Below are 16,822 nucleotides of genomic sequence, written 5' to 3' on the forward strand. Positions count from 1 at the left end.
TGGGGGCTCTACATCAGATGGAAGCAGTGGTGTGAAAGATAGAGGAAGAGAGGCCACTTTTTGTTGCCACTTGGTGGTGCTCAAAAGTGACTGAATCTAATAAGGAATTAACCTATATAATTGATTTCTCAATATTAAAATTGCACCCAAAATGAGTAAGAAAAGCTTCTAGAGGATCCTCACAAAAAGTGTATTGGCACAACTCACAATCAAATTGACCTCACAGAGATCTTCATCATTTGATATTTGCTTACTTATGTGGAAAATATTAAGCTCAACAATCATGTTTCCAAAAGAAATTTTCATTACAGCCATTCGACAATTAATTAAAGCATTAGATGTGGCTAAGAAGGGGCGACCCAAAATAATATGAATTTGTCTACTAACATTTTGAGTGGGCTCAGTGTCTAATATCATAAGATTCACTGGAAAATAGAATGAGTCAACTTTGATAAAGACATTATCGACAATACTTCTAGAGATCTTAAGAAACCTATGAGCTAACTGAAGTGTCATTTGAGTAGAGTTTAGCTCCCCTAAGCCTAACTGCAAATATACAGAATATGGTAGTAGGTTCACACTCGCTCCCAAATCCAACAAAGCTTTCTCAATATGATGATTCTCGATCTTTTATGAAATTGTAGGAGATCCAGGGTCCTTGTATTTGATTGGATATTTACTCTGAATGACAGAACTAGTCTGGTTCGTCAAAAATACATTTTTTTTGGAACATTGATTTTTCTTTTCACTATAACAAGATCCTTAAAAATTTCGCATAAGCAAGTACTTACTGAATTGCATCAATGAATGATGTTCAATTTGTAGTTGCTTAAGAACCTCCAAAATATCGTCGAATTTTACATTTTTTTGAGGATTTTCCAATCTCTCATGAAATGGGGCTCTAGGAACAAATTTCTTAATAGTCTCAGAAGGACTAGAATCATGAACCTTGAGGGGCGTTGGGTACACATTCTTTTTCTCTGTCGAGTCCGACTCCTTAACTTCTAGTACTTTAACTTGATTGTCAACTTGTCTACCCAACCTTAGGGTGGTGATGGACTAATCATGCTCTTGTTCCTGAGTAGAATTGGATGCATTATGAGGGCAAAATGTCCTTTGGGATTGGGTATAGGCTAACTCTGGAATTTTCCTCTTTCCCTCTCACCAACATGAGTTGCTAACTGGCCAACTTGACTATCTAATTTTGAAATTTCTTGAGTATTCATTTGAGTTGAATTTTGCATCTTCTGAATGGCGTGATTAGTGGATTGCATGAATCCCTTAAGAGACTTTGAAGAATGATTTTTGCCATGGTGGTGACACAAATGGAGGATTAGATTCAGGATAAATTGGATTAGGTGGATGAAATTGACTTTGTTGCTGCTTCTGTGGTCTACCTAGATTCATGGGAGGTTGATTACACCTCTAGGAAAAATTAGGATGATTCTGTCAATTATGACTAAATGTCTCTGAAAACAGACTAGCAAACGGCTTCCCAAAATTATTTAGTGCATTTGCTTGCTCAACATAGCACTCTGAATAAGCTTGTGAGGAAGGAAATGTTTGTGTCATATGCATAGGACTAGGACAGAGATAACATGTTTCATCTTGGACTTAATTGACAGAATTCATGGTTTTATTTAGAGTCAAAACTTCTACCTTACGAGTGAGATTATCTAATTTGACCTTAATATGATGATCCTCAATTAATTCATACAAATCTCGTTTCCTGATTTTCTATGTTGATCTCTCTCTACTATTAGAAAGTCCCATTGTTGAGAGTGTTTTGACAAATTTTCAAGAAATTTATATGCCTAATCATCGTTAGACTCAAGAATTTACCACCATTCATTGAATCAATCATGTTATGGTTTTTCTGAGTTAGACCATTATGAAAACATTACACTAGTCTCCATGTTTCCAAACCATGGTGGGGACACTTCATAATCAAGTCCTTAAATCTCTCCCAACTCTCGTAAAATTTTTGTTATTTTCTTGATAAAAATCAGCAATCTCTCTCCTCAAAGCATTGATTTTTGACATCAGAAAAACTTTAGAGAGAAATTTGTGACAGGAATATCCCAAGAAGTGATAGATTTAGATGGCAGAGAGTTAAGCCATGATTTTGCTTTATCCTTTAAAGAAAATGGAAACAAGTATTGGCAAATTGAGTCATCAGTGAAGTGTAGGCAAAATGGAAATAAGAAAATGTTTTTGCCTCAACCTTTTAAGAAAATCCTTTACATGCATGTAAGGCTCATCTCTCTCAAAACCATGAAAAGTAAGAAGTAGTTGAGTTATTTGTGGCTTCAATTCAAAGTGCGCAGTGGTACTTGTAGGCAACACCATACGTGATAGATGGTCACTAGTAATTGGTGAAAGCAACACCCTAAGAGTTTTTGCATCATTGAATTTTTCCCCATTGTAGAAAAACAATCGGAATCCAAACTAGTAAGACGATGTGTATGATCATGTTCCACATTTTCATACACCAGACAAAAATGCAATTTTTTTTAATTTTCTTTTAAATAACTAACTATAACTAGTAGAAGAATAAATTTAGTCAATATTCAATGTGTTTTTCTAACCTAGTCCCAAAAAATGATGCCAAAAACTTGTGAAATTTTAATTATACTCACAAATGCATGAACTATATTGAAGTATAGTTTAGTAAAACAAGGTTGAGCCCACAAGGACTTGTAAAAATGTAGGAAACTAATCAAATATAAACTCAATAAATTCTAATCTATTTCAGAAAGATGAACTCTAATATAAAACAAGAAATTAAGAACTAAACAATTAATTAATTAAGGCAAGAAATAATTAATTTAATAAGCTAATAAAAGAGCTAAAATAAATTTTAAAGATGTCAATTAATCTAAACAATGAATAAACTACTAATGGAGAATGAACTAAGGTTTTAGAATCCACCTCATTAATTCATAGTAATATATTTATGATAATTGATTCTTTCCGAACATCTACATGATGATAATCTAGAAATCAATCTTGTTATCATGAAAATATCATCGTTGAAACCCTCATTCTTTTAAGAAAATATTTAAAATATGTTCTTCTTCGCTCAAAGATATAAAATGAAATCATATCTTGTATTTGTTAAAACAAATCAAAAAATATATTAGATTTTATTTTTAACAAAATTATAGATCGGGCTCTTAACTGATTAAGATTATTCTAGATCATGAGAAAAACATGATTGAACTCATATCAAGAAATCTATCTCTCTGAATTGATATTAAGTACGAATAATAGATCGTTAAACACATAAATAATTGGAAATAAATCAATCTCATAAATAATATTACTAATTTTAAATGAGGTTTCATTCTCAACTTTAGTTGGAAACTTAGCTAGACATGTTCATGAAAATAACTCCAAAATTTGAAATTAAATAAACATCAAAGTAATATGTAAAAGAAATTAAATAAAAATAAATATTACATTGTTCTTAGAACGTAAACATAACTGTTAAAGGAACACATTCTACTTAGTCAACCAACTCAAAGACACCACACATAATATGCCTAGGGTATTCTCTTTCCCATCTACCTAGTGAAGCCAATACGAAAACGTTCCATACCAATCATCACGAGGCATTCGCCTTCACTTATGAAACTAGTGGCAACGTGTCATAGGAATGGCCGAGGGAGTTCCTTAACTCGTCCATGATGATTGGTGCAGTAAGACTCACATACACGAAATCACCACATCACCAATCCGAACCATTCACAAGTCAAGACCTCAAAATCACGAAGTAAATAAATTTGTAATGATAATGAAGGAAAATATTTATTATTTCATGAACAAAAAGGGAAAGGTTACAAAATATGTAATGCAAATCCTATGATATACCCATAATATTTACACCACATTTTTTTAATAATGTCTTCTCTCCATCGTACCATTAAAGTCACTTGCTTTTTTTGAAGGTTTTAGTACCAAAGAAGATTCAACACTCTACGATCTCAAAAGTGAGATCTAGGCTTTCACCTTAAGCCATTTATAAGTTGTATCATCATGTGTCCTTCTAACACCCTTTTGACTTCTTATGTGCCCAAATAGGAGCCTTTTAGTCTCAATTGTGCATATGCAAGATGACAAGGATAGACTGACGAGATAAGGCATACACATTTCTGCGGCTTGACTTACATCCAATCTGCAGTTCTTCCTCAAGTATGGGCCACCCACGTGGTGTTAGACCATACTTGTAGGTTCGAAAGATATAGCCTGTAGAGCCACAACCTTTTCCCTACAGACTCATTCCATATGTGACTTTTCAGATTGAGTGTGGGCTTTTGTGTATGACAATGCTATCTTTTGAGCATTTTTTTATTATCTCGGAAAGCTCGTACATCTGCATAAATCATTGGTAGTTGGTGGTTTGGATTAGGCCGATTGTGTGGGGGAGGGAATGGGAGGTTTTTGCTTGAGTGTGAGAGGCGTTTTAGGGGCTAACATGGGAGGTGTAAGGCAGGGCATGGGCATGGGCATGGCAGGCAATACAAGGGGTGGGTTTCGGTTGTTTGCAAAAATTGTTCAAGTCAAGTGGGAATGGGGGATGTGTAAACCGATTTCGTCGAAGGGCTTGGTTTTGGGGTTTCAAGTCCAAATCCAAATGGTGGCGAGTCTTGGGCAGTACAAGGGACTAATGGAGGGCATGGTGAGTGTAAGAGGTGTAAGGCTTCTGTAAGAAAGCTTAGGTTTGGCTTGTTTCACACTCAATCTCTTTACACGTGTATTTAACTTAACATGTGTATATGAGATTCATATGGAGGATGGTGATGATGCCATGTGTCATTGAGATTTCCTAGCATGCCTAGGATAATCTGGACATCCTACGTGGTGATTTGACAACTAGTTGAGGATGTGGCGGGCTAGACACCACATGACGATCTCCGATTGGCACCTGAAAATCACGAAGCTTTTTATTGCACCATAAAATTGTAAAAACTTATACGAATCTTACGGTGCAATCCGTTTCTTCTAATTATGATATCCTAAGTGCCTCAAAAAAACCAACTAAGTGCCTCAAAAAAACCAAAAGACATTCGGTTCCTTTAGCAAATCATAAATCAACCACGCTAACAAACCGAAACATATCTAGTTTTTAATTCATGAAATTCTCCTATATTTTCATGGCATATCTAAAACCTAAATAAATTCTTTCCGAAGAATTTCTTTTCGTGCATTACACAACTCAACATTGTTCTTTCATAAAATTTTAAGGAAAAAGTTAAACTATTCCATAGATGACACTTATTTCAAAACCCTCTTTCTAATCCTCCCATGTGTTTTCTAAGTTCCCTTACTAGCATGTTCTTGCTTAATATTTGTAAAATAAAAAATTCCAAAGGTGGAAGATAAGTACATGGCTCGGTATGTGGAATTGATTAAACTTGGTGTAACATGCGAGTCTTAGTTATTAAATTATAAATAAAAATATTTATTGTAATAAATATTCATTATAATAATGAACTTAAAATTGTAAATATTGTACAATGTGAAGCACTTCCAAAAAGAAGAGAGAAATAATTTATTTATAAATAAACTTTATAAAAATAAACTTATAAATTGATGTGATATATCATATTAGATACGGGTACTCTCTCTGCTCTCAGAGTAGAGTTTTTTTCCTCGTCTTGGTACGAGCTTGGTGGAAAGATGATTGACGTCTTGGAGGAGCAGTATGCTAGTCTTTCTCTTACTGAGAAGGAATCTGAAGAAGTTGTGGTGGACATTAATCACGTTGAGGAAGTTTTGTCTCGCGGGTGAATTGTTTAATTATGCAGTTGCTTACCAGGAAGCACTTTAACCATGAAGTGTTTAAACAAACAATGAGGAAAGTATGGAGAACAGTTAAAGGAGTTAAGGTTCGTGATCTGAGTTCGGATTTTAGTCTCGTAGAGTTTGAGGATGTGAAAGATAAAGTGAAGGTATTACGTGAGGGTCCCTGGGCGTTTGACAAACAGTTGGTGCTTTTGAAGGAATTTGATGGTTTGGTGCAGGCTAAGGGTCTAACGATCGTTCATGTCCCTTTCTGGGTGAGGATTTATGATTTACCACTGATGGCTCAGAATTCCTACGTGGGGAAATTAATTGGCAGCTTGATTGGTGAATTTCTGGAGGTTGATCTCGCAAAGGGGGAGTTCGAATGGGGTGAGTTTATGCGTGTACGGGTGCTTTTAGATATTTCCACTCCTCTTCAACGTCGGAAGAAACTGAAACTTGGGGCTGATAGTTACTGCTGGGTTCGTTTGGTCTATGAACGACTTCCTGATTTTTGCTACCAATGTGGATTATTGGGTCATTCTTTACGTGAATGTGTGGAACATATTCCAGCCAATGCCGAGATTGATAAACTGCCTTATGGAGCTTGGCTTCGCGCAGGGTTTTCGTTACCTAACCGCGGGAGGCAAGTGGGAGCCGGGTCTCGCAGCAACGAAGGAAGCCGAAATGCACAACCACCGCAACCTATGGCGGTTGAGTCTGCTAAAGGAGTGTCTGTTACGCCGGTGAATGAAGGTGAAACTGCTGGGTTGGTGGGGAATCTCCCTTTACCGGAGGTTACATCCATCACCGAACGTGTGAATGTGGGGGAAAAGAACATGGGCCCGGTGTTTGTGGAGAAGCAGTTTTCTTCAAATCCTCCTGTAGATGCTCCTGAGGGTAAGGCGACAATGGACAACGGACGAGTGGAATCAGGGGCTACATTGTATTCGGAGAGAGTGGGAGGAAGAGTAACTTCCGCTATAAATGAAGACCTTTTGGTTGATGTCCCGATTACTAAGAGTTCTGAAATGGGCTTGGGCTCTAGCCTTGGATCCACTGATGTAGCTTATTGGCATCTCGGCCCGCATGTGAAGGAACAAGGAATGAAGCCCACACAAGAGGATGCGGAATGTATTGAAGGCCCGCACGACTGCCCGACTGCTTCTAATTCTAGGGCACGGGCGGGTAATCTTCCTTTTCACACAAAAGAAGGACCCTTCGACGAAGCTGTTGGCGAACTTGCAGCAGCTGGTGTTAGTTCAAAGCGGCCATCGCTTTTCTCTCCGCAGAAAGTAGTAGCTGGGGCCCGTAAACGGAAGCTGCTTTCTATTAACGCGGATGAAGAACGCCCGAACAAAAAGGTACATGCATCTGATTCTCCCCTTGCGATATCGGCGGCGGCTGTTGCACAGCCCCGCCGGACATCTTGAAAATCCTGAGCTGGAAGATCCCGATGTACTTTTCTTACAAGAAACCCGCTTAACCTCTCAGCAGTGGGATTATTGTAAGTTTAAGATTGGTTTTTCCAATTGCTTTGTAGTTGATTGTTTGGGTCGTAGTGGTGGATTAGCTTTGCTTTGGAAAGAAGACTTATGTTTGTCTGTAATTAATTTCTCTATGCATCATATTCATTTTGAATTTCGAAATTCTTCTGTGGATGGGAGTCATTATTTATGTACGGGTGTGTATGGGCACCCGGATTCGAGTAGAAGGACGGAAGTGTGGGCTATGTTAAAATCATTGGGTCATCGTATTGTGAGTCCTTGGTTGGTGTTTGGTGATTTTAATGAGATTCTTAATCATGAAGAGAAGTGTGGGGGGAGATTGAGACATGAGAGTTTGATGAGTGATTTCAGATCAGTCCTAGAGGAGGGACATCTCAGAGATTTGGGTTTTGTTGGGGGTCCGTATACTTGGTGTAATAGACGTGAAGGTGAAGGGGTTATTAGTGAAAGATTGGATCGTTTTCTAGCCAATTCGGGATGGTGCTCTGTTTATCCGAATTTAACAGTACAACATGGAAGAGCCGCTTATTCCGATCATGTTCCCATTTGGTTAGATACTGGGGGAGTTTTAAATCGAAGGGGTGGAGTTAAACCCTTTCGGTTTGAGGCTATGTGGGTAGGTGAAAAGGATTGTGCTGCCATCATTGAAAGGGAGTGGAAGGAAGAAGAGGGAGCTGCTCCTAAGTCTTTACATTATGTCATGGGTTGCATTTCCAAGTGTGCTACTGAATTGAAATGATGGAATCAACGATCGTTTGGGCATGTTCAAAGAGAGCTTGCTAATGCTAAATTGCGATTACAGAATATTGAAGAAGCGGATCCAACTTTTCAGTCGATGTCACTTCATAACAATGCACGTGAGGATGTTCAAAAGTGGTTGGAGAGGGATGAGCTTATGTGGAAACAACGCTCCCGCGTCTTGTGGTTGAAAGAAGGGGACAGTAATTCCCGCTATTTCCATTCTAAAGCCACAACGAGAAGAAGGAAGAATAAAATTTTACAGCTACAAGATGGTAGGGGTGTTTGGAAGAGTGGTGAGCAAATGACTGAACTGATAGTGGAGTATTTTCAGAGGTTATTCACAGCTGCAGATCAGATTGAAGTGGATGCTATTTTATCTGGAATGGAGTGCAAAGTTACTGATTTAATGAATGTTGACTTAACTAGACCTTATGAGGCGGCTGAAGTGGAGGCTGCTATTAAGCAAATGCATCCTTCAAAGGCTCCGAGACCTGATGGAATGTCCCCTATTTTTTTCCAAAAATATTGGGGGGTGATGGGTAAAGCAGTAATTGAAGCTGTGCTGAATGCTTTAAATTCTGGAAATTTTCCAAGCGAGGTAAATCACACTTTTATTACTTTGATTCCAAAGAAGCCTGATTCTATTACAGTTGCTGATTTCCGTCCTATTAGCCTGTGCAATGTTCTTTATAAGATTATGTCTAAAGTTATTGCAAATAGACTAAAGCAAATTCTGCCATTGGTTATTTCGGAATCCCAATGTGCTTTTGTTCCCGGTAGACAGATTACGGACAATGTTTTAGTGGCTTATGAACTGTTGCATTACCTTCGGAATAAGAGAGCTGGAAAAAATGGTTTTATGTCTATAAAACTTGATATGAGCAAGGCGTATGATAGGGTGGAGTGGTGTTATTTAGAACGACTCATGGGGGCTCTTGGTTTTGCCCAACAAGTGATTGATCTTATAATGAAATGTGTCTCCACTGTTTCTTTTTCAGTTCTTGTGAATGGGAGTCCAAAAGGGAATATTATTCCAAGTAGAGGACTTAGACAGGGCGATCCTTTGTCTCCCTATCTTTTTCTTCTATGTACGGAAGGTTTGATTGGTTTGCTAAAGAGGCATGATGGTCCAGGCATGGTTGAGGGGGTTAGAATTTGTAGAGGGGGACCAAGAGTCAATCATTTGTTATTTGCGGATGACAGTGTTATTTTTTGTAGAGCTGATATTGGTACTAATGAAAAGATCCAGCTTCTTTTAGATGACTATGAGAAGGCCTCTGGGCAGTGTATCAACAAAGAGAAGACTTCTATGGTTTTTAGTAAAAATGTGGATGAGGGCTTGAAAACAGAAATTATGCAGCTTTGGGGTGGGAGTTCTACACAGCAGTATGAAAGATATTTGGGGTTACCACCCATGGTTGGAAGATCAAAACAACGGGCTTTTTCTGGTATTAAACATCGTTTGTGGCAAAAACTTCAAGTGTGGAAAAGGAATCTGATTTCCCAAGGAGGTAGAGAAGTTTTGGTCAAAGCAGTAGCTATGTCCCTACCAACTTATGCTATGAGTTGTTTTCTATTTCCCAAATCTTTGTGCCATGAGTTAGAGATGATGATGGCTCGGTTTTGGTGGGGTAATCAAACTCAAGGCAAGAAAATTCATTGGGCAAGTTGGGAGAAACTTTGTGCTCCTAAATTCCGGGGTGGTTTGGGTTTTAAGAAACTTAGTGATTTCAACTTGGCTTTACTTGCTAAACAAGGTTGGCGGCTTCTTACTCACCAGAACTCTCTCCTTTTTCGAGTGTTTAAGGCAAGGTACTTTCCAAATTGTAGTTTGTTTGAGGCCAAGATTGATGTTAAAGCTTCTTTTGTTTGGAAGGGTATTTATAGTGCTTTGCCTTTGTTAAAATCTGGTTGTATGTGGAGAGTGGGCAATGGTCGCAGTATTAGAGTTGTCCAAGACTCTTGGATCCCGGGTTGTAGCCGTGATGAGGTCCAGGGCGCTATAGAGCATCTGAATAATGAAAATTTGATGGTGAATGAATTAATTGAGGAACGAACAGGTTGGTGGAAGATTGATGTAGTTAGAGCTCTCTTTGATCCAAGGTTGGCAAATCTGATTTTGAAGATTAATATCTGTTTATCTGAAGAAGACTCTTGGTTTTGGACTTCAGAAAGAAGTGGCTCATACTCCGTTAAGAGTGGTTATAAGGTCCTACAATGGGAAGCTTCTCAGATTCTTGGTGAAGGGTCTAGAGGGGAACAATTTTTGAAATTCTGGAAGTTCTTATGGCAATTGAAGATTCCCTATAAAATGAAGATTTTTGCATGGAGGGCTTGCCATGATTACTTGCCTACTTTCCAGAACTTGAGAAAAAGGAAGATAAAAGATGATGATAGATGTGTTTTTTGCCATCTGTGTTCTGAAGATACAGCCTATGCATTATTTTTCTGCCCTATGATTCATGATGTGTATATGCAGTATTTACCATCTTTGCAAACTTTAAACTCCCCTTTATCTTTTTGGGATGTAGTGCTGCATATTAGAGATAAGGGTGGTCTTGAAATGCTTACTACTTTTTTTGTTCTTTGCTGGGCTTTATGGTACCGAAGGAACCAGTTTTTGTATGAAAAGGTGGTGCTTCCTTGTTCAACAGTGATTAATACTGCCCTTTCGATGAAATCAGCTTACAAACAAGTGCAAGTTCTTGATGGGGTCAGCAAGCAAGTAAATATGGTGCTTAGTTGGTCTCCACCCCCACCGGGCTTCCTTAAATTAAACGTGGATGGTGCTATATTTCCTGATCATCATAAGGCAGGTATTGGGATCATTCTTCGGGATGAAAAAGGTGATGTGATTGCTGCTTGTAGTAAGTTAGAAGGTGATGTTGCTTCTCCCGAATTTATTGAAGCCACTGCTTTGCTGAGGGGTTTACAATTTTGTGCTCAATGGGGTGTTCCAAAATTGGTTCTGGAAACAGATTGTTTGATTCTAGTCAATGCATTGCAATCCCAAACTACTTTTCTCACTGATTTTGCATTTCTCTTAAATGATATTAGTCGTATGATGAGGGGCTTCCAAGAAGTGCAGATTTTACATGTTAACAGGTTGGGTAATATTGCAGCTCACAAATTAGCAAGAAATGCATGGAATGTTGAGGATATTGTAATGTGGTGGGGCTCTTGTCCTTCTTTTGTATCACAAACCGTATGGCTTGATAGAAACAATGTTATGTAAGGACTTTATTATTTGAAATGAATGGAGGTATCATTGGTTATCAAAAAAAAAAAAAAAAAATTCTTACTATAAAATAGATATGATGTATAATATAAAATTATATTAATTTATAAATTTATTTTTTCATGATTTCTTTATAAATTTAGCTATAAGAAAACACTCACTTAGGTTATGGAAAATCTCCCAATAAATAATACGGACGGAAGTATACATCGGAATTTGTTTTCCTTTGAATAGCCATGTTTGATTTCCCTAATTTTTGAGAGCTGGTTTCAATTTATTAAAAACAAAACCTTTCAATTTTTGAGTTTTGTTTTTTTCCTGACATTATAGTTTATGCTCCAAAGCTTACGTATATGGTAATACGATGTTCCATTCGTTTTTTTATTGGTGAGGCTGCAGAGCTTTCAGAGTTTCGACCATCGCAATGATGTGACACGAAAAAGTTGTACAGAGAGAGAGTGGTGAATCAGCATGTCATGTGGTGGGACCAAAGAGGGGATGGTGTCACGTGGGAATGACGGTGCTTTTCGTGTGAAAAGGACTGCAAATTGTACGGACGAGGCCACATTGCCACGTGATGGCCACGGTGCCTTTTGCCTTTTGTCACTTGTTGCTTATATTCATGCCACTCGTTTCAAATTAAAACATGAGCAGGTGCACGAGACAGGTCCCGGCAAAAATAGTTTTTTATTTTTTATTATTTGATTATTTTTTTATACTCTTAACTATTTTTAAAAAATATTTTCTTAATTATTAAACAATAAAAGAATTTTTTTTTTTTTTTTTGAAGGGAAATCATATCTCTCATTTCATTATAACAAAGAAGAAATACATGGAGGAACCTCCTCTATAGTTACAATGAAATCTGAAATAGTAAGAGTATTTTTTGCTAACAAATGTGCAATGTTATTACCATTTCTCCTAACATGAGAAAAATCACATTTAGCAAAGCAACTAGATAACTCTTTGGCCTCACTCACGAACATGCTTGCACTGGACCAAACCTCAACAGTAGCCTTGAGATTATTAATAACCTGCAGGGAATCACCTTCGAAGATGACTTGTCCAAGGCCAAGCTCAATGCCAAACTTAATGGCCTGCAATGCACCATAAGACTCAACAAGGAGAGGATCAGGGTACATGTGTTTGTTGTGCCTTAAGGTAGCCACAACGTGACCCTCACAGTCCCTAACACAGATGCCAATACCAATCAGCCCTTTAAACTTATCAATAGCCCCATCCCAATTGATTTTATACCAGTTGAAAGGAGGGGGATTCCAGACCTCTGATGAAGGGCTACCTGAATTGATTCTGCATAAAACTCTTTGCTCTTCCTCTCTTAGCAGTTCTATGGTGTGGTTGGCCTCTCTAACCAGAGTGTTAGGGTGAGAGAAATCTCTGTTGAAGATAAAATTGTTTCTTCTCCACCATATTCTTTTGGCTACGATTATAAACTCTTGTAAAACTTCAGGGGCCATGGAGACAGTAATGGCTTCAACTAGATGCAGCATAGAAGATTGAGGGAGGTGACACTTTTGGAGCTTTATTGAACATTGACTCCAGACATCTCGAGCAGCTTCACACCCCCAAAGAACATGAACAACAGTTTCCTCTTCCAATTTGCAGATGGGACATAAAGGATGATCAACAATTTTTTTCTGAAATAACTTGGACTGAGTTGGGAGTGCATCAAGACATGCTCTCCACAAGAAGACCTTATCACTAGGAGGGACATTAGATTGCCAAATTTGCTTCCAAACCTTCTTAAATTGGCCATAAGAAGAAGACTGACCTTGATTTGCGAAGTCCCTCTCCTTCATCATATGATATGCACTTCTCACAGAGAAGCAGCCTGTGTGAGTGCCCTTCCAAATGAGTTTATCCTTGCTATTCAAAGAGCTGATAAGGATTCGAAAAATAGCTTCTGCTTCAGCATCATCAAAAATCTGATTCACAAGTTCTCTTTTCCAGGACTTGGAGTTTGAGTCGATCAATTCAGCAACTTTGGCCCTTCTATCCAATACTTTGACATCACTAAGGACCATGTTATGGTGGGAAGTTTGTAACCATTTATCTTGCCAAATGTTGATGTTTTCACCCGTACCAACCCTCCAAACAGACCCTTCAAAGATGACTGGTCTGGCTGCAATAAAGCTTCTCCAAATAAAGGAAGGGCTAGCACCCAACTTAGCTGATTGGAAGTCAGACTGTTTGAAATATTTTGCTTTCAAAACCTTGGCTGCCAAAGAGTGTGGATTTTGAATAAGTCTCCAACATTGCTTAGCAAGCATAGCTTTGTTGAAATATTCAAGATCCCTAAAGCCCATACCAGCTGCATCTTTAGCCTTGCCCAATTTGCTCCAAGAAACCCAGTGAATTTTGTTCCCTTTCTGTTGTTGACCCCACCAATAGTTCTGAAGAACACTATTAATAGCTTTCAAAAGAGAGTTGGGAAGCTTGAATACACTCATGGTATAAGTAGGAAGTGCTTGTACCACAGCTTTGATAAAAATCTCTCTTCCTGTTTGAGATAAAAGCTTCACTGCATAACTACTTATCTTCATTCGAACTTTGTCTAAGATTCCTTGAAAAGCCTTGTGTTTTGCTCTACCAATAACTGAAGGTAATCCCAAATAGTTCTCATATGGCAAAGCTGATTTCATACCAGCAATCTCAAGAATGTATGATTGAGTCACCCTCAAAGTATTCTTGCTGAAAATAATAGAAGTTTTCTCAATGTTGAGTCTTTGTCCAGAGGCATCTTCATATACTTTAAGCAAACCAAAAAGCCTGGCCCATTCAAGTGCATTGGCCTTACAAAAAATTAGACTGTCATCTGCAAAGAAAAGGTGAGAAACCCTTAACTGCCCTCTGCCCACTGGAACACCATGGATCAGCCCCCTCTCTTCAGCTTTCCCTAACAGATTACTCAAGGCCTCAGCACATAAAATGAATAAATAGGGTGAGAGAGGGTCTCCTTGCCTTATGCCTCTAGATGGATGGAAAACCTCTTGAGGACAACCATTAACTAGAATAGCATAGGAAACAGTTTCCACACAGCCCATCACTAAGTCAATCCACAGAGAATTGAAGCCCATTTTGCTTAAAACAGCTCTAAGGAAACCCCATTCGATTCTATCATATGCCTTGCTCATGTCAAGTTTCAAAGCCATGTAACCCTCTTTGCCTTTCAGTTTACACTTCATAGTATGCAAGGTTTCAAAAGCTACAATGACATTGTCAGTGATTAACCTCTCGGGAATGAAAGCTGATTGATGATGAGAAATAATAAGAGGCAAGATCTTTTTAAGCCTGTTGGCTATAGCTTTCGAGATGACCTTATACAAAACATTACAAAGCGAAATGGGCCTAAAATCAGACACTTTTAATGGGGTCTTCTTTTTTGGGATAAGAGTAATGAAAGTGCTATTGATTTCAGCAATACTCCCTTTGGAATTGAGCACAAGTAAAGCAGCTTCACAAACTTGAGAACCAACTATTGACCAATGTTGTTGATAGAAAGCAGCAGGGAAGCCATCGGGTCCTGGAGAGCTTAAACCATTCATCTGGAAGGGTGCTTCCTCAATCTTCTTGAGAGAATAAGGCTTGATCAGCAAACAGTTCATGTCATCAGTTACTCGAGGGGCCAGATTCTCCAAACAAAAATCAACATTAGTAGCAATAAAAGAAATTGTAAGGACATAAATGTCGGTGAAAATAATATTTTTCTTAAAATATGGTAATGATATATATAAATATTAAATGTGATTTTTTTATAAAAGAAATAGATCTTATAAAAAAGAATTATAGTTTTTTTTTAACGGTCAGTTTTTTTTTTTTTACAAAAATATTTCACAAACTTTGTTCCTTTGAGATTTTTATTTATTTATTAAAAAGTGAATAATCACCTGTCCAATAGTGACTCTCATTCAAATTTATTAATAAATCATCACTTATAGTAGATGAATACTATAATAACAATCAATGTACTTAGACTTTACAATAATATGAAATACTAATTAAGTCCCAAGCACCAGACACCAAAACAAATAACTCAAACAATATAACCAATCTTATATTTGGAACAAAAACAAATTAAACATGCCTATATAAAGGATTTAACTAGATAACATTAAAATTTTTATGCAAGTAAGTGCACTGACACGTATGTTGTCCTTCCTAAAATGTATTACTCATACTAAAGACATTCACACTTCTTGAGATAAGTCAATCGGCATGAATCTGTTTTAAGTATACCTCTTAATAGATGAGGAACTTCCGTTTGTCCTAACCACTCACGAGAGACCCCATTACAGCCCAACCGAGCCAAAAAATCTGCAGCCTTATTCCCTTCCCGATAGATATGCTTAATGAAAAATTCATCTCTGCCAATATATTCATAATGTCTTCTAAAAAATTACCTAAGTATCAAAGACTACATCTGCTTTCCTGAACCCAATTAACAACCAAAAGTGAGTCAATTTCAATAATTATATCATTAAGTCCCAATCTTTTACAATGCTCAAGCCCTCTTCGCAAGGCTATAACTTCCGCAAGATTATTACTACCGCTTTCAATAGATTCGGCAAACACAAAAACCATCTTCCCAAACTCATTTCTTACTACTCCGCCGACACCCAAAATGTCAGGATTATTAAAATAGTGAAGTCCAAAACATTTACAAAAATAATTAAATTGACGAGTTTACTGATGGATTAAATGTTTTATATATACACACTCTAATTTGAAGATAGACATACGAATTTTAAGATTTAGTACAATTTTTAAAATTTTTATAAATAGTAAATGACACAAGATATATATATATATATATATATATATATACTATATATATATATTAGTAGTGAGTGACTTGCAATGCACGTTTTCCAGGTGATTAATATCCACAAAATGTAAAAATAATATGTTTTTTTAAATAAAATTAATTAGTTAATAATTTAATGTATATGAATAGAAAAATAAATTTTAACAAGCATCATAATGATAATAAAATGTTACAGTAATATGAGTAATATGAAAATTAAAAGATTTTGGATATTCTTGCAATAGTTTTCTTAACAAAATATATGAATTGTAGAATTTAACCACACTACTCAATTAATTAGGGAGCATTAAAAAATCATTTTATCTAAATGATTTTAGTTAATTAAGAATATTATGAGATTTAAATTATATTAAAAATTTTAATTATTTATATGATTTTATTCTCTTAAAAATATTTAACAAAACTCTATTTTTTATTTAATGATAAAAGATTAGTATTTTATAAATTAAAGTTGAATTTATATTTTAATTATCTATTTTAAGTTTGTTTATTTTTAATGTTTTAACCTCTACTGTTGGATCAATTCTGGAGATTTAAGATGAATGGTTGAGATTTAAAGTCTCAAATCTTAATTTTTCCAATCACTGTTCATTACTGTTGGTTCTTAACGTGAACAGTGATTCATGAACAGTAATCACCATTCAGTATGGTTGCATTTTAACGTGAACAATAATAACTGTTTATGACTGTTGGCTTTTAACG

At 36.8% G+C, this 16,822-nt stretch overlaps 1 non-coding gene across 1 annotated transcript; it reads left to right on the plus strand.

Moving 5' to 3' along the window:
• The first annotated feature begins 1,922 nt into the window (after positions 1 to 1,922).
• On the plus strand, positions 1,923 to 2,030 carry LOC118348553. Its single transcript, XR_004801631.1, has one exon. It is a non-coding gene; the product is annotated as a small nucleolar RNA R71 (small nucleolar RNA).
• Positions 2,031 to 16,822: the final 14,792 nt, after the last annotated feature.

Source organism: Juglans regia, chromosome 5, assembly GCF_001411555.2.
Source record: "Juglans regia cultivar Chandler chromosome 5, Walnut 2.0, whole genome shotgun sequence".
NCBI classification, from domain to species: domain Eukaryota; kingdom Viridiplantae; phylum Streptophyta; class Magnoliopsida; order Fagales; family Juglandaceae; genus Juglans; species Juglans regia.